We start from the raw sequence: 23,071 nt of genomic DNA, 5'->3' as shown, positions 1-23,071 counted from the left end.
GTGAATTTCGAGGCTCCTGTCTTCCCTTCAGTATCTTCTCATTGGTTTTTACGTGACAATCAGAAAATGGATAAAAAAAACGAGTCAAAAGCATGCTGAGACACTCAACCAACCAGTGTTTTTTATGAATCTGAGTGCAAGCAGAAAAAAAAGCTAAAATGCAGTGACCTTACGTAATTCAGCAAAACCCCACATTGCATTCAGTGGGGTTTTTTTTGTTTGTTTTTTTACGCTCAAAATCTCACCTTCTACTCTTGGCAACTGCAATATGCTTGAATTTTGGGAAAGATTGTGGTTTTGGCAAGTACATCATATTTCTTTATGGATAGAGGAAGCAAGCACTTTTTCCCCCTTTGGTTTTGGTTTGGCAACTCAAACACTTGAGGTTAGTGAAAGATTGTGGTTATGATTAATTAAAAGGAGAATGTTACTCGGAGATCTTTGACGGGATGTGAACTTTCCGCCTTGCTACAGAAAGGGCGCCCTGCTTGCTGCACTGAACATTGACAGCTGATGTAAATCACGAGATGTGGAGTTGTTACTGTTATTACATGTTACGTAACTGGTAGGAATGCTCGGCACCATTTAAACCAACACAGTAACGTTAGTTAATCTCGCGTTGACAGCCAATCTGAATGGTCCATTGTGTGTCAGCCAGAGCCTGAAAGAAAGACAGAAGTGAAACTGTAAGTTGACTTAAAAAGGTTATCAAGCAGTACAATGTTCTTCTCATGTTTTCGCGTAATACTTGGCTGTTTGCCACTATGTCTTGGTTGGAAATACCACTGGTGGCACGAAGGCTGGAGATGTTCAGATTCTACATACTGTTGAGGCTTTAAGAACCACAACCACGCAGTACAAAGGAAGCACAAAAAACAATCACTTGACATCAAGGTGACAGTCATTGGTGATGGGTGTATTGCCGTCATCATCCCTTGTCTACCTTCCATGACATGCTTTCAGGCCGGCTTTTCTGTCTCATTCGTACCATCATTACAGACTTTTTTCAACTTCCTTGACTCCTCCTTTATCACTCTACACCTCCTCTCCCACAATATTTTTCCTCTCTTGTCCCCTCACTCTCTTCTTTCTGTCCTCTTTTAAGTCTACTTGTTCTCTCATCTCTCTTTCACCCTCTGTTACTCTTACTCCATTCTTTATTTCGTCATTCTCCCTCCCTTTCCTCCCTCGATGCTTTCTTCCTCTCCATCCCGCTGTCAGCCTCTTCCATTCCTCTGTTTCTCTCCATCCCTCCTTCCTGCTCATTTGATTGACTTCCCTTCTTTTATTACCCATGTTTCATTTTCCCTTGTTTTAAACTCTCCAACCTCCTCCTCTTCCCTCTCTCTACTTTCTCTTTTCATCTTCCTTCCTCTCTCTCTCTCTCTCTCTCTCTCTCTCTCTCAATACTTCCACAGTCTCCTTCCCCTTCCCTCCAGCTCTCCTTCACCCTTCTCTCTCTCTCTCTCTCTCTCCCTTGCTCTATCTCCCTGCCTGCCTCAACCTCCCTGCCCCTCTGAAAGAAGTTGATAACACCTAATGCTGCTCGTCACTGCTCAGTCAGCCAGGGTTATCTTGTTCTTCTCCCCTTATCGCTGTAATATGACACCACCTCTTATTCCTACACAACAACCCTCACATCAACTCAAATGGCTGCTATTCTACGCCGCGCATCCCATAAGACTGGAATAATTGTTTACGATCCAGTGCCCAGTGAAATTTGCTTTCAGAGAGTGAGAGCCATTTATTGAGGCACAGCTTGCAACATTGATAGTTCTCTCAACCAGCAGTGTGTCAAGGGTGAATTCATTAGTGTAATTTTTTTGTTTTATGTGTGCTCGCCCTCGGCTGTTGGTTTAGACACCCTGACAGAGATTGAGAGATGAATTGATTCATTTTAATAGTTGCTGTGCCTAATATCGCTCTGCCTGATACATCCAGTACATACTGGAGAATTTTGCCATTGAGTTTGCACAGCTGACTGGAAATGCAAATACTTTTTTTTACATAATATCTTGGATGCTCTAGGTGAGGAAGAAATTAAAGCACTTTTGACATGAGTATGTAAAACTTCACTTTTCTGATTAGGATAATCATCAAATGGTGTGTCCAGCACAATTTTACTGTAGAAAAACAGATCATAAATCATAGAAAATAGATACAGTGTTGAGCTACTTCCAAAAGATATTTCCTCATTGGCGCTCAGTTGGATTGAGATCTGTTGACTGTGAAGGCCAGAGCATATCATTCATATGATTTTTCATCAAACCATTCAGTGACCCCTCGCACTCTGTGAATGCAGATGTTGTCAGCCTGGAAGAGGCCCATCCAATCAGGATAGAAATGTAAGGTTAAAAGTGGTCATTCTGAATAACTCTGTATTGATTTGCAGTGACTCTTCACTCTAAGCGTACAAGTGGTACCAACCATGTCAGGAAAATAGAATAACAGAGCTACCGGACCCCCTTGCTGAAAAGGTCAAGATTCAGGCCTGTAGCACTGACACAGATCTGAATTCAAACCTCAGTTTAGTCATTGTTCCTGTTGACTTGCAGCTGAAGAACAACCTCATAAACCACTAGCTACCCCCTCTTTCAACATACTGTATGTTTTATTGAGACTCTAACTAATAGTCTTGATATCTAATGCAACTGTGTGCGTCTGGCTTGTATGCGAGCCAGTGTGCGTGCAGTCATATCATATTTACATCCAGCACTCTGGATGATTTATTTGCCTGTTTGAGGTCTGTCAGCAGGGCACGCAGTCACAAGGCATTTGGTTATGGCCTCCTAAATCTCAGGAGACCTTATTGACTGCCTATAGTGAGCTAATTATTGATGCTAACTGCCTGTAATGCTGCCAATGTGTAAAGGATTACTGGTGTGACGGAGATAAACCTCTCAACCTGGACTACCTTGTCACTGTCAAACAGTGTCGGCTCATGTACCAACATACAGTACACATATGCACATATAGGCATACACACAGGGAGGTCAGACACATGGAGATATATAAATATATGAAAACCAACCTCTCTTGCTCCATGAGCCACAGAATGAAAAGGTCAAAAGTTTCAATTGTAGGATTTTTGTTCTACCCTAGAAATGGTTGGATTCCCAGATTACAGATGCTCTCATATCCTCTGGATCATTTTTCACATGCCAAGATCTATTTTAATGAAAAGAAGAGCTGCTAGAAGTTCCCACAAAATTTTAAATTATAGATAATAAGAAGAGGACAAGGCTCGAGGTTTACTGGCTCATTTTGACTTTATTTAAATCGATAACTCTTCAACTAATGATAAAAAAGATAACTGATCATACATCATTTGTGCAGAATTAAATGTGCTATATATACAGTAAGAATTAAACATAATTTTACAGCCTTATTTTCTTTCCTTTCCTCAAAAAACCAACAAATTGTAGCATCTCGGGCCTGATCCACAGCATTTTACACACCAATTTTATTCACTTCCATAGTATTTATTGGAAGCAAGTTGCAAGAATGAAGACATATACAGAGCTCTGTCTCCATACCCAGACCCAGACCAGCACCTCTTCAACTGCCCTGTCCACACACACACACACACACACACACACACACACACACACACACACACACTGCTCATTTCACACTCAGATACCCTGGGTGTTGTTAATGGAGGTCACATTGAGATGGGCCTCCAGTGGGGCTTTTACCCACTCCTTTTACCCACACTTCCCCTTTATGATGATGAGAAAACCCCCACACGAGAAACACACACACAAACACACACACACACACACACACACACACACACACACACATTACAGCCAGCTATATGTATGAGAGACAGCAGAGTGTGACTGATTTTTCCCTTGATTATTTTTGTATTATTACATTATATTGTTTTATATTTTGCCCTATTAGCATGGGACGAGTATTACCTGGAGGCTTCTACTAATTTGTCATAAGTGCAGAGGTCGTCTATGATCTTAATCCCATGTGAATCTGTCATATTTGTTATTTTTAAAGTAAAAATTCCACCACAAATTACCTACCATATTGTGCCAAACACAGAGGTCATGTGATAATATTAGTCCCATCTTTGATCTGAGGTCATATTTCTTCTGATTTCAGACAACTGAACAAGGCTAAAATGTCATCGTGGCTCATTATTGAACAGCAGTCGACAGCTGTGCTGTGAGATCAGCTATATTGATGTTTAAAATGAGTGATGACTAAGAAGCTTAGGAGCAACCAAAGGCTGTCATGTTCAAGTTCAGCTAAAAAGCAGCCGCCACTTGATCTAAATAAGCTGCAAATATATATTTGTGCTTGTAAAACATGCAGGAAGTGGGCAAAAGAACACTTTTTTTACTTTAGCACTAATGGAGCTGTTGTAGAACAGACACTCCACATCTGAAACACTGATGTTATGCAGAGTTTTGACGTCATATGTGGGTGTTAATGTCAGTAAGTTTGGGTCAGACTTTGCTCATACCAGTGTGAATGCACTGCACAGAACAGATGTCGGGGGTTAATGTAGGGCTTATCGGGCGAGAGGGGCTTTTTACTGTATGTTTTTTGTGTGTCTTTCACTGGTCACAAGTGTTAGTGTCTGTGCCCTGAGAAGCGTTGATGTGTTAGTGCACATACACGTTTTACAAACAAGTTTAGCTTATCTTGATGACCCATACCCAGTGTTCTACTGTATCTTCCATCTCTCTCACTTTTATCTGTCTCTCCCTCTCTCTCTCTGTCTCCCGTCAGTGATACACCAGGCTGATCTGTTGGCCCAGCAACACGTTCGACCACCCCTCCATTTGACACCATTGACAAATAGATTGCCGACCAGTGAGTCAGGCCTGTGACCCTGTCATTCCTTAGCTAGACTGATTGGATTCCATTTGTCCCTGCAGAGGAAAGGCAGCGATTACAAACAGATAAACAGAGTGGGACTGCATGGCAGTTGGCCAGCACTAGCTGCCCGAATCCCCTGTGACAGGAGGGGAGATTGAGAGTGTGTGAAAGTGGAAGGCTTGAAAACAGGGACTTTCAAGGCCAGGTTGTTTACTGCGGCAGTGCGGCAAGGATGATGGAGGTAGCAGCATGCATGATGTGACCGGGAGGTTTTAGAGTTTAGAGATTGTTTGAAATTCCAGATGGTCTTCAACACATCTCAAATCGAGCACTTGAACAACTCCAATCCTAAAAGCAACGAAGGAAAGAATGTACTTCAGAGTAAGCTGAGAAGTGACGGTCTGCGAGGCAGGTTTGATCGCTGAACGGGGTTTACTGTCCTGCAGTCCATATTTGCTGACATAACTGCTGAGGTGAGACACTAAATCAAAAACTTCTCGTGAAGAGTCATCACATCAAAACATTTCATCATTTGTGTCACAACACAAACACATTTGATATCAGCATGATTTTTTAAAGCTTTGTCTGCAAGGTCATTCCTTTCTTGGCTTGCTTTAGGGTTGCTTAAAAGCCAGCGTCTCATCACAGACGTAATCAGCTTGCAGGGTGAATATTAATTCTGCCTGATCTGTATCAAAGTCTGCTGTGAATCTACCAAAAGCTTTCATTTTGAAGGCTTCTTTTTCTGTCACAGCCTTTGTGTGGCTTGGTCAGAACACAGCAAGCAATCCTCACCTTGATCTTTCTTTACTTTTTTTTTTTCTCTATTTTTTTTTTTTCCTCTGTTATCATCTTGTCATTACAAGTGCTATCCAAGAGGAGTGTGCTGTGGAACTTTATATTGATTTTGTTTTTAGAAAAATAAGTAAAGAAGAGATTGCAGGTCTCTTTTCTACGTAATTGTATCTTCCTTTCAAGATGGGTTTGCAAATACTTTGATGCTTCAAATACTGCAGCAATGACCCAAACCCTAACCTGTAGCCATCTATTGGAGCTAGGATGAATAAAGGGTCCCCAGAAATCATCACCCAAACACTTACTAACTTATGTACCACATTGCTGTAATGATTCAACTCAGAGATGTTTTGACTGCACACTGGCTGTCTATAAGACCCCTAAGATGCATTTCTTCTTCTTGTGATTACATGGAGCCCTTTGCGTATTACTTTATGCAAGTCAAGTGTTGTGTGTTGCATTAATGATAACACGTGTCCACATTTGTTTGCTGTAGTTGAATGCACATGAAGTCTTGGCAAAATTTCCACCTGGCTCCCTGCATGATCTGCATAACGTGTATTTTTTGTTTTACATAAGCAGATCTAACAGGCTGGGCAGGTTGGTGAAGGTTAGTTCTCCTTTGTTTTTGTGTGTGTTGTTGTAACCGTGGTTTGCTCTGGATTATTTTGTACCTCAGCTGTGTACTCTCATGTCTCTAAGGTGGGTTAATGATAAGGAGGTATATCTCCTGTGCTGGTGGGGCGAGGACAAGCCCTGTTAACTTGGCTCTCTGGCGAGTCCCAATGACAAGAGGCTTCACGGGCCATAAACCCAGAGGGATGAGGGAGAGTCGAAAATGGCCGACCGTCTCAATTTTCTGCCAGGCTGCCTCTCACCCTCTCTCATTTTTTTTCTGCCTGCGTGCGTGTATCTCCTATTCATATTATCTCATCGTCTAATTCAGATTTTCTGTTCAGCTCATGTCCTCAGTCTCTTTGTCTCTCGCATGCTTTCTCCATTTCTCATTCTCAATACGCATACACTACATGACACTGATCCTGACAGGCGCATATTGAAACCCCACCCTAAAGGTTAGGATAAGTGTTTGCAGAGAATGGATTCAGAGTTCGAGCCAAGTGGTGCATGTTACCACACACACACACACACACACGTGTGTGCTATCTTGTGGTTGCTTGTGGAGCATTACTAAGCCAGCAGAGCATAATGGCAGCTTCATTATGATTGCTGCTGGCATATCAGGTCGCAATTATCAACGCTGGCTTATTCACTCTTTAATTGCCTCATTTAATTTGTTCACATTTGGTGCTGAACAATGTCAACCTGCTGCAGTTGAAAGCAATTTGCTCCAAGGACATGTAACATACACGACCACAAGCCTTCTGCGCCTGTGTGTGTGTGTGTGTGTGTGTTGTGTGTGTGGGGGTGTAAACATATATCTCAACATGTGCTTGGCACTGTTAAGGTTCACTGTGAGGAGGCCGAGTTAATTCGCACAATTATTTTGAGAGACTTACCTTTTAATTTTTATTTGTCTTTGTTTGTCTTATAGACAAAGTGTTTTGAGACAAGACTAAATATTTGCTGAGCACGCATTTTTTTCTGCTTCTTCCCCATCAAGCAAGCATTCTTAACCTCTCAAATCTAACTCAATTCCATATCATAATGAATTTTACAGTTATACAAAAAATATTTTGGGGTTTAAAAAGCCGAAGGAAGTTTTCCTTTTTCTCATGAAATGAAAGTAGTGAGTGATGTGAGACTTCCACAGCAAAAGTTATTGTGCAGAAGAAAACAAACATGACTGCTCACCTGAAAAAGCTCCAGGAATAAACAGTGAATCCCACTATATCAGCCATTTTGACCTCAGGTTTTCAATATAAAAACCTCCGAGCAATTTCCTTTAGAGGTTAGCGGAGTTAATAGTGTGAGGGATAAGGCAGAACTCTTTCATATAACTCTTGCATGTTTTTTTGGTTGGATTCAATCCAGCATTCAATCAGACTCCATATTATTAGAATGTGTTTACAGTTTGAACATGTGGATTATAATTCAGAAATTTACCTATTCTTGTATAGCAGAGTTAAGATCTTGAGTTTGATAACACAAAAGCTATAAAGGCAGTTTTCTAAAGTATATTAATGGCCCTTTCAAGAGCACAGAACGCATTCTCATGAACAGCCACTCTTGGTGGTGGTGGCACCGATGTTTCTTGAAATACAAATAGGGCTGCAGTGTGAGTGTGGAGCTGGGGAGGTGGCTGCAATGTTGACAAGAAAGTTGGTAAATTGGAACATACACAAAGCATGTTCACAGAAGTTTTAATAATGTAGCACTCCTTTACAGACTGCTTAAATTTACATGAGCCACACTAACGCTCTCTTGATCTTCTCTTGAATCCTGCTTCTACATTCACTCATTAAAGTGTGCCGACCGTACGTGTTCCCCTGTGTATGTAATCACAAGAGCAGAGACAAAACCACCACATTCGAGTGTTTTAAGTGTGTTTCTGGACGTCCACCACTAAGTCAACAATACATGTCTGTGTGTGTGCGTGTGTGTTAGTGCGTCTCATTGTTAAGTCCAGTGGCGATGCCAGCCTCATTAAGAAGGATGAGGAGCGGCCAATGTCATGGCTGGGTTAGCAGCCCATTGGCAAGCCAAGAGGAGAGCCGCCCTGCCACCGAGCTCTCAGCTCTGCAACGCACCACGTAATTATGTGGTTAAACGTCAAATGAACAGGGTAATTTATTCACCTGGGTTATTTATGAGAGGGAGTGATTGAAATGTTTCTCACCTGCCCTTTTCGAAAGGTGAGACAAACTGCTTTAGGTTCAGCTTTTAGTAGGAGCAGGCGGGAGAGTGGAGGAGTTACTGTATTTTGGTGTGATTTTAGCAGTCGTCCCAATTAAACGTGAGATGACACCTGTCAGTTATTCAGCCCATGCTTAATATTGAAAACATCTCTTTTGAGATACCAAAACTGATCTTTTTTTAAGTTGTTTTATTGTGCCGGAAAAAATCCTGTCCAATATTTCTCGAGAGACTTGTAGTGTAGTGGTGTTATTTCAGTGAGCCGCACACTGATGCAGTTTTCTCGTACTGATACAAAGTATGCTTCGACTTGATCAAGAGATACAATAAAACTGGTTAACTCTCTATATACGTGTGTGCATGTGTGTGTGTTAAACTTTCAGTCCCCTTTGTGCAAAGAGTGACCCCATCCATAATAGAAATGCCCGAGCGTACGTGCAGCACATGAAAAACAGGTATTTGAATTTCAATTCTGAATATAAACTATATATATATTTCTGTTAGGAGAATATTACACCTGTGCCAAATGTGGCTTAATATGGCCTCAAATATATCACCTTCTGCAATTAATCCTTTCAAACCTCATCAGCATCATTGTGTCAATTTCTAAGTGCATTAAGCAGCCTAGAGATTATGTTTAAAGGAATCCAGCAAGAAATGTTGGAGGATTTACAAACTCTTACAGTCTCTTCTAACCTGGATATGTACCTGACTTAAGTTAGGGGTTAAGAAAAAAACAAAAACCAAGTCGAGGGCTTTGGACAATCGCTCCTCTCTTACTTAAATCCTTTTGTAATGCCTCAGCTTGGCTAATAAGCTTCCCACAGTGCACAGAGGATTGACTGAAACAGAAACTCACAGCTTCAATGATTCAAGGAGACTTTCTTTTACAAAGTGGGCCAACAATGTGCAGTGAATTCCTTATGAGCTGGGAGGGGGGGGTCTTCCTGTGGGGAGAGGAAGTGAGAGTAGAATACTGATACCAGCACCCAGAACCTCCTCATTAGGAAACACCATATGGTATTGCCACACAGATGCCTGTAAGCCAGTGGACTGAAGCCTGCAACTGGGTGCACATTTTGTTAACTTTGGAACCATATTGGTGAGATTTCTCCATAAATTAGGTTCTTTATTTTTGGGTTTTTGGAGAAAGTTTTGTCTTTTCTGCTTTGCTGGTCAGTTTAATCACAGAGGGTTGGCTGGGGAGAGGATGGAGAAGGGAGGCCTCTTTGCGAATCAGTTGTTTCACCAAGATCTTCGAAATCCTCGATCAAGTCCTTGTCTTTTGTCTGGATTTTTAGATAAATTGTCATGGACCAAAAGTGCTGGGCTGTTTCAATCAGGATTCACACTCACAATCAGGATCACTGCACAATTTAGGGTTTTTGTTTTAGGTTCCATTCATCCAGTTATTTACAATGAGAGCACTCTCTCTCATATATGAATTGCAGTTTCAGTTTGCAGTTGAACCATGTGATATGTAGCTGAATTTATACCATCCTTGATTTGATTAGACAGCCAGATGGGAGGTTAACAACAGTGTATTTCAGCTGCAACATTTCCTTTTGATAGCAGGTTACTGAAATAATCGGACATGGCCATGTGGGGGCAGTGAATGGAGTGGAGAATAGGAGCAAACGTCTCTTACTCAACATCTCTCAGTATGACAAACACCAAACTAATCTGACTGAAGAACAGAACATAAATGCACTCAGTGTTTATTTGCCATTACTTTACTGGGATAAGTTCAGTATACTGTACTCGTGTATGTTTTTCTTGCTTTCTGACTATGCCATGTGCAATTGTGAGTACGATTCTGTGATTCTGTTTCTGTCTTATCCAGAGAGGGAACGTGGCCCAGTATGGCTGAGAGGTTGAAAGGGAATTCTTAACACAATTCATGCCCTTCAGCTGTTTTTCCTGTCGGACAGAGATGGGAGAAAAATAATAATATGGTTGGCATTATGTCGACATATCTCTTCTTTTCATGGTTCGACCCAGTGGCTGTCAACTGTGCAACAACTCAGCCGTCTTCTGATAGATAATGAGACTATGGAATAAAAATGTGAGAAGAAAAAAGCCAATCTCTTTCAGCATGATCGCAGAGGACGTAACATCCATCTTAGCTGACCGGTGTTGCAGGAGGCTGCATCACTCAGACATGATGGCTTTTGGTGAAGTCTTTGTGTTTCGTTTTGTAACTGTGAAAGTAACATTCATAGTTGTAGAGATCAAAAGCTCATCAAATGGCTTCGGAGGGAACTGGCAGCCCAATTGCTCTTTTCTGCACAGCATCATAAAATGATCTTCCATTTTCTCTTTGAGGCCCTGTTCATATGAGCATGTGTGATGTGGCATAAAAGCGTCAAATATGCAGGTAAAATAGTGAATGTTATTTAATGAGACCTGGATTTGTACAAACTTTTTTGAAAGGTTGTAAAAATGGCAACCAAAGTTCATCTCAGATGGTTTAGATGCATACTGTGCTGTAAATCTTGGCAAATGTCCTACTTTAGGGCGGGCTAATTGGGGGCCATGGAATTGAGTTTTGCAGCACTATAATGAAAATATTTATATACATACAGTCAGTGAATTGTTAATTTCTAACAGGGTGGATGGGAGCACTGACCTGCCCAGTACAATATACAATATAACCACAAATAATATATTATTCTGACATAATAATTATTATACAGTATTACAGATCCAAGATGAAACTGACAGAAAGGCGGACTGAGAGAAAAAGCCACATTTACAAATCCGTCTGCTACTTCAGCACCACAGACAGCGCCATGGATTTATCAATACACAGCACAGTTGGACTACTGATATTTCAGAGCCAGGGTCGGGGGCCATGGATTCTAACTTGCACAAACCTCAGTCAGCTAAAGGATCAATGAGTCAGGCAGACTAGACTAACATACTCAACTAAACTACCCCTCTGCACTGTCTGCACTACCAGGGGATGGAGAGCGGGGGATGGTCATACATACACACAATCCGACGTATACTCAGAATAGAATGTCATGAACGTATGATCGTAAATAATCCATCCATGTTTTCTCAGCACAAAATAATTAAGGAGTATATCTTACAGACGAAGGGCTTTTCTAAGAGTTTGAAAAAAAAAAAAGCCAACAGAGCAAAAGAGTGTGACGGCTCGTTGGACTCTTCAGATTCCAGGCATTCTAACCGGCTCAGGTGGGCAGAGAGTGGGAAGTCAGTCCTCTCGCTGACTTTCTCTGTGTCTGCCTGCGTCTCTCTCACAGTGGAATGTAGTGATATTTTGTTAGATAAGGTTTGTGGAAGTGTGGGAAAGCGGCTAGCTGACCATGCCTGGTTTCTTATCGGCGAAGGTTGTTTACCACACCCAACAACAGCATCACAGTTCAGCACTATCCTCTGTGCCTTTTGTCTACCAAGGTTTAATAATCACATTGTGATGTCTTTATATAAGCACGAGTGCGTTAGAGTTTAAATAAAGTTACCATAGACGACAGTGCTGTTTTGTGCTGAATTAGACACAGTTTATTATACACAGCTTTGACAGCAGCAGAAGCCTGTCTAAACAGCTTTTTAACTTGTTAACCTCACAGAGTACCTCACCGTGCTGCACAGTTAATTTGGATTTAAACAGATTAAACTTTTAATGATCCCCATGGTAAAGTGTGGTCATCGCAGCTGAAAATGCGTAATTTGGCTGTAACTATATAAAGCGTCTGCACAACCTACCATTTGTCACAACTCATGCCACATAACTGCAGCGATGAAATAAGTGGTACTTTTAAAATGTGCAGGTTTCCAGTAAATGGAAGACTGTGTCTAAGGTGTTCTTTCGCAATGCTGCTGCAGTCTGTGCAGCCTTGCCTCGGGACTTGCCCGATCCTGAAGCCATTACCCCCCGGTGTGATTTGTGGACACTCATGAGCATTGGGCTTGCTCCATCATGCAGCCAGTTTTTATGAAACTCATTGATTCCTCAACACCCCTCACCCTTACACTGGGGGGAAAAGACCTGAACTGAGAATTGATTCTCATCATTATCGGGCCCAATCCCTCTGCTGCACCCACAGTCACAGACCTGTAGAAAGGTCAGAGAAATTACCTCTCCCGCCTCTCAGTCAGAAGGATTTGGCTGTTTGTGCCTCTATTGATTTGTGAATTTGATGAATCTTTCAATATTTCACCCGAGTCTTTTTGCTCAGTATGTGATTTTTTTTATTTTTTATTATATATTCACTTACTTTTCGTGTTTGGCGGGAGCACCCATCGGGCCCATTTGCGTTCCTGTTTGGCTGGGGCACCCGCTGTGCAGTTGATGCTTTGAACGTGCTCCCAGATGTGCTTATTGCAGCGTAGTGGTTCATTCGAGAAACTTGCTTAATTAGTGTGTCTGCATTTGAGTGGGACTCCGTTGTGTTTTATTCTTTCGAGTCCACACACGTATCTCTGAATGGGTAAATGCATGATTGTGGATAATGTGAGTGGGTGTGTGTCTGTATGTTTATAATCAAATGCATTAAGAATAGAGTTACAGATTTTTTTCTTAATCTTAATTTAAGATTTTTAATCCAAAATTGAGTTCAGGGTAAATAATAAATAATATAAATAAAAACTGTTTAAAAAGTCTGTATTCTTCATTCCCTCTCCCGTCCTTTTATTTGGATGCAGTAGCTGCTTTACGATGATTGATGGGGCCAATAGCTGATGTTATGGGAATATCATGAATTCAAATGAAGCGTTTACAAACCTCCTCTGATTATTAATTGTGCATTGGTGGGTTATGAACTAACCCTTAGCTATAAAACAACAAAGGCAAAAAGTTTTATCCATAAAATTGATCATCACAAAATAATGCATTGTAATTATGATTAACCTCTGCTGTGATAAAGTCAACATCTGGGCTAATCCCATTTGTCTGGTGCCCTGCTGTGACTCTACATAACGCCTGGTCGCCATATCAAAAACTGTAGATTGTGTTAACATTAGCTAACAGGCCCAGACTTCATTTAGTTCGGCTATTATCACAGTTTTGCAAAGTTCTTAACATTATTCAGTGACTATAACCTCAATTACACATGCATAATAGGCTCCAGTCAATTATCATAACATCAACTGAACTTGCATGCAAAATGTCCCTTGAAAACACATGAAACATTAGCTAAATACCAACACAACAAAACACAGGTGCCTCCATCACCCAGACTGATCAACTGTGAAAGGAGAGACGAGAGATGAAGAAGTGGTCCATTCACCGCTACGCTAACTGAGCCAACAGATTTCATGTGTGTTCACGCACTAAACAGTGACGTAATGACCTTTGTTCCATTTATAATTTCCTTGGTGCCTGTGTGTGTGTGTGTGTGTGTGTGTGTGTGTTTGCCTGCATCTCCAGGTTTCTGATTGAATTCATGGAACAATGTTTTTCCTGCACTGTGATCAAAGGACAGGGATTCATTTTTCAGCAGTCAGTCTTCTTAGTCTTTGCCTTGTCTCTGCACTTCCTCAATAATGCAGCATTATATGTGCATATACACAGTCATTAATTATGTTCTTTCTTCTTTTCTGCTGATTGATAAATTGATTTATTGATGCCAAGCTGCTTTCACCAAGCCCTGCCAAAAACGACAGTGCAGCACAGGATGATGCACTGTAAAGTGGTAATTTTTAAGATCCTTTTAATTATTGAGGATTTAATGTTCTCATGATGTAGACGGTAAAATTCTTTCATTTGTCGCAAACCTACAGCAACCGAGTGTTTTTCACAGACTTTGACACAGTGGTTGACTCCAGAGAGAGCTATTCTTTCCAAGCAGGCCGAACAACATTCTGGCCTGAAGCAAAGTGTGTTTAAAGGCATGTTGTGGAAATTTACTGTGCCGTCATGTTTAAAGGCATTTGTGGGGAGAATATTTGCCTTTTGTCTCTGTTCTGTCAGTCTGTAATTAAAAAAAAATGTATTGCTCTTGTAAAAAAAACTCACTGCTCCGACCTGTCCTGAACGCCTTCGTGACATATCCAGTTTTAATATGCATTTTAGTTTATCTTCAAAAGTTCTGCATCATGCGGCAACAATACCTAAATATATATTTCACCTCTTGCTACATCTCGGTGAAGAAAACAGTGGTGTGCATGTGTGTGCAGGGTATACTTGTGTCCCCAGGAGTTGTCTCAGATCAATAGGTGGCGGACGGGGCAGTCATCGATCAGTTCAGTGCATGGAGGCTAATTTATGCCACTGCTCCGGCGATCCCTCCGTACCGAGGCACCAGGGCGTGAAATTCAAATTATTATTACAGCCAGGCAATTCCATTATCTGGGGGAAGGATATGTCGCTCTGGCACATATTGGCTGTCTTCCTTGTGTAAAGGGAAAGAGAAGGAGAGGAGGAATGGGGGCGAAGGCTAGCCCTTTGTGGCCATGACAGTGGTGGGGGGGGGGGGATTATTACCCCACTTTATCATGGTGGCCTCAGTTTCTTCTCTTAAAGTATCCTCCCAGCCCCCTCACCTACAACCAACAGAATTAAAGTGGCTGCACAGCCCTTTTGTAGCTCTCGGCGGTTTTGTATTTTCACAGGGAATTCATGTTTTTTCAACCAATTAAACTTAGATTTGAAACATTCTTTCTGCAGTGAAATGTGTACATGTGAACGTAAGTCTGAGATGTCACACACAGAGGCAAAGGATGGCTGCTCTTACTGGGTCATACGATATGAAATGTATGTTACATTGCAAACAAAGGGCAAACTACCTCCCCAAAGCACCTCATAGAATGCCTCTGACTGGCACATCAAATCCAGGCAGTACATGGAACTCATCATCATGGTTTGGGAAGGTTTCTGGCACATGACCCCTTCAACAGTCCTGCCGTAATTCGTCTGCTGGTGATGGATAGAGTGATGTGTGTGTTTCAAAGTTTCACACCACTTCTGATGTTTTGGGAAGACAAATTGTTGAAGTGGCAGGAGATTGGTGTCTAGTGTGTCCCATGGGGACTCTTTGCCAAAGCCCTCTATATCCCTGGCATTCAAAATACCAGTTCTGACATGCCCAGAGGCAGGAGCACTGACAGACAAGATATCTAAATGTAATGGACTACATTTGCCTTGGTTGAGTGGAGCTAGATCTGTGTGCCTTATGGAAGCAAACTGTTTGCCTCTTGTGCTTGCACAAAAACCCATCCTGAGAGTAGACACAATCTTACACGTGCCATGGACAGTGCAGGCACAGTGCAGAAGGACTCTGCATATCACAGTATGCTGCCAAATGATGCAACCACGTTGGCCACTTTTCAAGCTTTCCGGAGCCCTGTCTCAGGAAGGCAGTGCTGTGGCCTGACTTGGATTTTCTAGCGGAGGCACTTAAGGTCTATATTTGAGAGATACACCTATTGACAGTTGATGCAATTTCACATGTCTATCATCAAGGAAGCTGGCATGGATCCTCCTGGTGCCGCGCCTGTATAGTCCACTAGGAGCACAGCGTCACTACCTCAATAGGCTTTTATTTTGCAGAAATGCTGGTGTATTTGCACACCTGTATGGAAAGGTCTTAGTGTATGTCGCCCTTTTGTTAGCATCTACTTGCAAGATGTCTTTGGAGGCATCTTCAGATCTTGAGTTCAGACCAAAAATAACACTTTTCGCTATGCGGCTGCCAGTTTTGTTGAGTGATATTTTTTTGTCAGGACTTGATATGCCCTCTCAACAGAGCATTGTAACTCTTGGTCTGTAAACACAGACAGAACCTGCCCTTATGATCCTGCTGATCCTTGTCGCTGATGCTGTGGATGCTGGGTGAGGGTGTGATGATTTTTTTACAGGCTTTACTGTTTCAGGATTGGTGATGGAGTCATCCCGATCAGCCGCACCAGTACTGTAGATAAAAATTTCAGTGCCCTGTTCTGCAGGGGAAAGTGGACAAGCCCACTCAGCCCATCAGAGGACTCCGCCTCTGCTCATCCAAGTAGGGTTAATATGTGTAACCTTCGTTCTTTTAAGTGGCACCTTGGGAGAGCTAACTGGCTGTGAGAGGAGTGTTTTGTAGCTTTTACAGCCGATGCTGGGCCTTCAACTGCAGACTTATATTTTTGCTTTTGTCAGTGAGGGGCCACGTGATAAAATGTTATTTCATTTTCATTGAGATAATGTTAGTTATCTTCAGCTGTATTTAAAATCCCCTATCTGTATTATCCGAAGGAATATTTCAAAAGTTTACCTTAGTCATAATGACAATTGCACCATGTCCTTCATCCCTCAGGATCCACTCCACTAATTGCCCCTACACAGTTTCCCTCCCATGTTAAATGACCAGTAGCCGTTTCCGTGAACAGCTCTCCTTAGTATATTCATTAGTTTCCTACTCCTACAATAAGATTGCAAAGCTATTTCATTTCTGCCTCACTCTTTCCCTTCCCTCCCCTGTATCAGTAAACTGTGTCACATAACTCAGCTTACTCTGCCTGTGTGTCTACATTTGGGTCCTAACACCTCTTGCCTGCGTTATTGAACTGTGAGAACTTTGGCTATAAATGTTACTGCTGCTTTGGATTCATCCAGTCAATGCACAAATAAAACACAAGTCATTAAGTGTCTGTAATCTCCTTATCATTCAGGAGAGGGCAACTGGTATCATACTTTTCCATGGCGTGGTGAGTAATATTTAGCTCTTTTTAGTCAAAAGCCAAAAAGTAATCAGGGACCACTCAACTGTGGACGATGTTGCCCTGCTGATGAGGGCATCAGATCAGAAAACACCCATATTGGTAATTTTGGAAGACACTGACAAAGAACGTCCATTGGCAGATGGAGATTAACTGAGGAGACACAGGAGGGTTTTTTTTAAAAAAAAAAAAGTAGAGCAGATAAGGGAACTTTAGAGGTGGAGGGACTTCAGAGAGACTCATTAAAACCAAGTACAACGAATACCGGACAGTGGGTGGCTCAATGTTCAAATGAAGGGCTTGTTTCTTGGCCCTGAGTCACAATTAATTAGCACTACAAGGGACATCAACACGGCCCTGCATCTACAGCATTTGAGTGTAAAAGAACGAAAAGAAAAGAGAAAGATATGAAAAGCAAATGAGAGACCGAGACTCAAAAGCAAAATTCTGAAAATGCTCGGAGACGCATATCATTGATGGTGGGGCTGAGGGTCATGGCTGACATTCCCCTTTATTTGCTTTATTTTATTCTCTTTAGTTGAGTTTTAGCAGTCAAAAATCTCATATAAACATGATCCCTGCAGCAGCTTCATAGAGTGACAACATGCTTCAAAGGGTTAGTTTGTCTTCACCTCCAAGAATTGTCAAGTCCAGAAATTTGGAAGGATGTGCCAAAAGGTAGCATCCTCAGACAGCGACATGAGACATTTTGCCAAGTACTTACAGTGCACAAGGGAGGTTTCACTTGCAGATTATCTCACTGGCAATGTGTTTTCTTTTTGAAGCTGTTTAAGACAAAAATCAAGCATTTGAATTCAACTGACATTTGAAAGCGCATTCAAATATATTCATTTGCACAGCCTTCAAAACCTCCAGTATGTGTGAGTGTGTTTATGTTTCTCTGTGTGTGCATGATACACCTACATGATTCCACCTCACAGTTACGTCTGTCACTTAAAAGCCTCCAGAAAATTTCAACCACATCTGTGGCAAGTTAACATCGATGCAAGGAAAGGGAGGAGTCATTTGTTGCAATGGTGGTTAACCTTTTCCTCACCTCCTTTTCCTTGTCTTTCTGCCCTACTGACTTAATCAGAATCAATCGCCTCTGGCTTTAAAGTTTGCCAGAGCAAACGGTGAAGCCATTCAAAACTCACCCAGATACTGTATGAATAAAAACACTTATTTGTAAATGCTTGCATATGTAACAGCTTGACATAAATTATGCATATGTGCATCATTTATGCAAGAGGTGCGTAGTGGGAGGAAACCCTCTGAAACATTTAGACCATAGGACACCTAAAATGGTAATTTGATCCAAATCAGTTAAAATAAGCAGTTTATGCTAAGTTCATCCCCAGTAAACATTTTGTCCTCTGTTAGTCCATATCAGAATCCATTCATCATCATTTTCAAATGGTATTTTTTCTTACCAGTAATTCACAAATGGCATGCTGTAATTAATTTAGCATTCATTTACAGGTCCACAGTGAAGTGTGAATAAATAAATGTGCTTTTCTAACTCAGGTTTTACAGACTACTTTCATGTAGTTATGGAGATATTGGTCACTTGATCTAATCATACATGTTGTAATCTTAAATTATTTAACTCGTACAGTATATGGAAAAGTTAATTTCAGTGAAAGATAAAAAATATTTGTCTATAAAGGGAGTAAAGCCAGTTTCTTTAATTTCACTTGCTGTACCAAAACTTAGTGAGCTGGGCATGCTGTTTCTGTACATGGCTGAGTGGTTTAATGAGCTCAAACAGGATAGCACATACAATATTATGTTACACTGGATGTATTAAAAATGGCTGAAATGAGCAGAGCTTGACTCATCTTAGTTCACCAGTGATGTTTCACCTTTTTGAACCTGCAACTATGTTTTGAAGTGACATTTCCGTCTGGGTGGGTAATGGTTGCATTTCCTAAGACCAGAGAACAAGCATTTTAAGGGGTCAGCCATTTATACACATTGCTTTTGTGTGACATTTTCCCATCGTTGCCTAAATGGGTTTGACCTCTTTCTCCCTCCCATGGGCTTCTTTTCCATGTCAGCCAGCCACAGGAATAGGTGTTAAAGCAGCAGCTGCCAGGACAGGTCTTTTTCTTTTTTTTTGCGCCGGTGATTGATTCCCCCATCTCATTGACCTGAATGGGTTAAACATCACCAGGACCTCTGTTACAGAGAGATTGCATTTAGCTTCTGCTGCCAAACCAAATAGGCAGCCAGTCTGTCTGGTAAAGGAAGAATGAGAGAATGACGGAAGGGAAGCATGAAGAAAGAAAACAAGGAAGAAAGAAAGGGGGTGAAGAGACATTTGACTGTTACCTGCCAGTCCTAAAGCTGCGTCCTCCTGCTAACTCTTTCCTTGCCCGTAACGAAAATAAATCCTGGCTAATAAACTGCCCAGATGGCTTTGCCTGTTTTCCTTGTGGCACATTTTTGCATCAATTTCCTGAAACAGACATCGAATCTGCCAAGCCTTGTTTGCCATCAACAGCAGATGCCTATTATTAGCTCTGTTTTCACATGTTTTACTCCAAAGACAAAATAAAAGCAGCAATGCATCATTGCATCAATATATGAATCCAGGTGGAATGCATGTAAATCATTTACAAAGAACATCCAGACTTGATCCGTGTGTCTGTGCTGGTAGCCCAGTCAAAACTGCATGTAAGCACAGTAAATGCACAATGCAGAATGCAGAGCTGTCATCTAATGTTGTCTTTTCTCTGTCTTGCAGGTAATAGCTTTATTCATCCCCATGGGTGTCGCCTCAATGATCGCCGCAGATGTGATGAGTAACACAACTTTGCTTCATGGGCCACAGCTGAATATGCACACAGAGCAGGAGAGATAGTCGCTAATCTCAGACACTGTGTATGAACAGCCTTTGCACACCCATACTGACACATATGAGCAAACAGGCATAACTTGCATGTGATACTCACATAAAACATGGATATGCATGCACACAGAGTACGTGTAGACACGTGAATGCATTCACTTGCCAGTTCTTGACATCTAAGGTCTGTATTTAGCTACAGGTGGAAAGGATTCTTGACTTTACAATTTACTTTAATCTGCAAGCGTTTAACATTTACTCTATAGATGAACACAGTAAATGTGTTTGCACCACATAGCGTACTCCAGAGAGGCAGGGATTGACCTTTATTGTGTTTTTTTCAATCGTCTTCCTCTTGCGTATGTTACCACAATATACAATGTATAATTTGTTTCTATTTCCTATGAAGAGATGATCATTGATTGATCCAGACACACACAATGCTCACATGTTTACACCCAAGCAACAACTCAGCAGAGGGCACACATCTTTATTTACATTGGTATAAATAGTTTTGTTTGCCTGATCCAGAGAAGGCAAACGTGTGTGTGTGTGTGTAAAGCTGCTCTCCTCATGTGGGTGGCTGGAGCAATATTTGGGTTGGTCGACTGCCTTCGCTTAGGTAAATAATGTAATCAAACACAAATGTTTGTGCCTTTTTTTTTTCATCTCACAGTGATTGCACTATTAGAGTAATTAAGAAAAAGACACACACACTTACGCACATAATGCTTGCATAAGTGTAAGAGATGGTCATGGGAGTGCCACACACACGTTTTGAGAGTTAACTGTCAGTTTTTTTTTTTCTCTGCACTGCAATGCGGTGTAACTGGTTGAACGTACAGTGTGGTTGACTTGACTTGCACAAGCTTGACCTGCAGATTTCTAGGTCATGTGTACCTTTGCTCTTATTTTCTCCTCTTTTACGGTTGTCTTTGCAATTGTTCACCTGGCCGTGTGTTCTCAGATACAGAAAGGGTAGGCTGGTTTTCCTGTGCAGAGTCAAAGTGCAACAAAAATAGGTAATTCAATAGGGGCACAGGAGAGATTTGTTATCCAGTTTCCACCTAAATTATTGTGTGTAGGTGCTGCTGAGTATATGAGTGGGTGTATGTACAGAGCCTCACTGTGGGTAGATGCAGACAGGCAGGGTGATTAGGTTGAGCTGATCTGAGGTCGCATTTGACGTTTCCAGAGTGTATGTCTTATAGGAAATGGATGAAAGAGCAAAGAAAGTAAAAAAGATTTACAAAGAAAGTTGACAAGATAATATTCAAAGTTAAGCACATACAATGAAGGAAAAGTTTTGTTAGTCAGCCTCAATTGTTAGTTGATACAGAATTTCACTAATAATCAAAGCTTTAAGCAGCTAAAATGTAAAAAATAGAAAAAGAAAAGAAATATCACATAGCATAAAGAGTGGATGCAAGAATTGGTAAGCTTTACTAATCCTAGATGTTGGTAGGAGCATTTTTGAGCTTTGGACAGAACCAAACTGGCTGTTTCCTTTTGTTTCCAGACTTTATGCTAATGCAGGCTAATATGTGATGGTCGTGTTAAACCCAGAATGTTGCATTATTTCTTAAAGTAGCCGAAACTGATTATAATGTCTGAGGTAAAGGTGACTAGCTTATGACTTCCCACACTGTACTATGGAGTGCACAATACACTACAGCATTGGAGAGAAAAACAGATTACAAGAAGAGAAAGGTCCAAATTAATTGGGTATGGACAGCATTTTTGTTGTCTTAAAACAATAAATGTGCATCCTGAATCTTACCTGTGTCAGAGAAGCTGAAGGAGTGAAAAAAAAGGTGATGCTGTGTATTTGTCTCACAATATTATACTGTACAGTATGTACAGTATTTTGCAATACTGTGGCTTGATTCTGCCCACACATCCTTCTTGTCAGTCAAAATCTGTTACACATATTGCTATGTGTCTCATCACACACACACACACACACACACACACACACACACACACACACACACACCACAGAATTAGTCATTGTGTCACATGCACCATCCAATGAGAATAACACTTTACATAATGAGTGCCGAGACATAGCTTGTGCGTTTTTGTTCAGTGAATTCTCCTCATGCTGCTCGACGTGCTCAACTTGTAGTCGCTAATTTTGAATAGAAACAACACATTAGCGTTCAATTAATTTGCTCGGTGTGAAAACAAAGAATGTATTTTTGATGTTTCATTTTAATGAGCAAGCTATTAATTTACAAAAGGATTTGGTTTCATTCTTTTTGATTGAATTGTTTTTTTTTTTCAATATTTATCTAGAAGGAAAATCAATGTCACGTAAATATACTTAATATAAGTAATATAATATACCTAATATAGTTATACATAATATAATATGTATAACTCAAAAGCAATGTGCAATATGCTTGTGTGTATGTGCGTGTGTGCGTGTCACGGTGTGTTGAAGTGGTAATTCCAGTCACTGCTTCTTATAAAGATGTCAGCACACACACACGGATACACCTTGCCATTACATTGTTGACTGATGGCATGGTTACCTGGCACCTCGCCAGTAGGCTTTGCATTTGTGTGTGTGTGCTAAAAAGTAAACACTGAGTGTGCAAAGCCCCACAGCTGCAGCAAAGGCAGTGGAGCAGAAACAGATCTGAACAGTGTTTTACATCCTGCCAGAAAAAGTCTGAATAAAGACGAAGTCAGAGAGAGACAGAGAGGCCATAAAGTAAACTCAATCATAGTGAGTCAATTTGCTTTGATTTGATCTTCAGTCTCATCTTGAATTTAAAACATATTGTAGTTCGCGGTGATTTTTAAAATCACTGAATGGTTCTGACTGCCATAGGACATTGGGAACAATGTGATTGCCTTGTGCATTTGCACATATGGGTGTGTGTGCTGAATAAATTAGTTGCTTATTGTGCTGAGCTCACGCAAAATTCTAAGGTGAGCAACTAAGTGTTTGAATAAAAAAGGGCAACAGAGTGAGAACTGGTAGAGTGACCATAAGCTGGGAGGAACACAGATAAACCAGTTTGGGATATGATAGAGAAACATGATTTGTGTGTGTGTGTGTGTGTGTGTGTGTGTGTGTGTGTGTGTGTGTGTGTA

The 23,071-nt window shown here is 41.1% G+C and overlaps 1 protein-coding gene across 2 annotated transcripts in view; it reads left to right on the top strand.

Moving 5' to 3' along the window:
• The window catches only part of erbb4b (erb-b2 receptor tyrosine kinase 4b), a 297,664-nt gene that overhangs the window by 56,464 nt on the left and 218,129 nt on the right, over window positions 1-23,071 (top strand). The window lies entirely within an intron of this gene.

The sequence above is a fragment of the Chaetodon auriga genome, chromosome 13 (genome assembly GCF_051107435.1).
Source record: "Chaetodon auriga isolate fChaAug3 chromosome 13, fChaAug3.hap1, whole genome shotgun sequence".
Taxonomy (NCBI): Eukaryota; Metazoa; Chordata; class Actinopteri; order Chaetodontiformes; family Chaetodontidae; genus Chaetodon; species Chaetodon auriga.
This window is presented reverse-complemented; position numbering and strand designations above follow the sequence as displayed.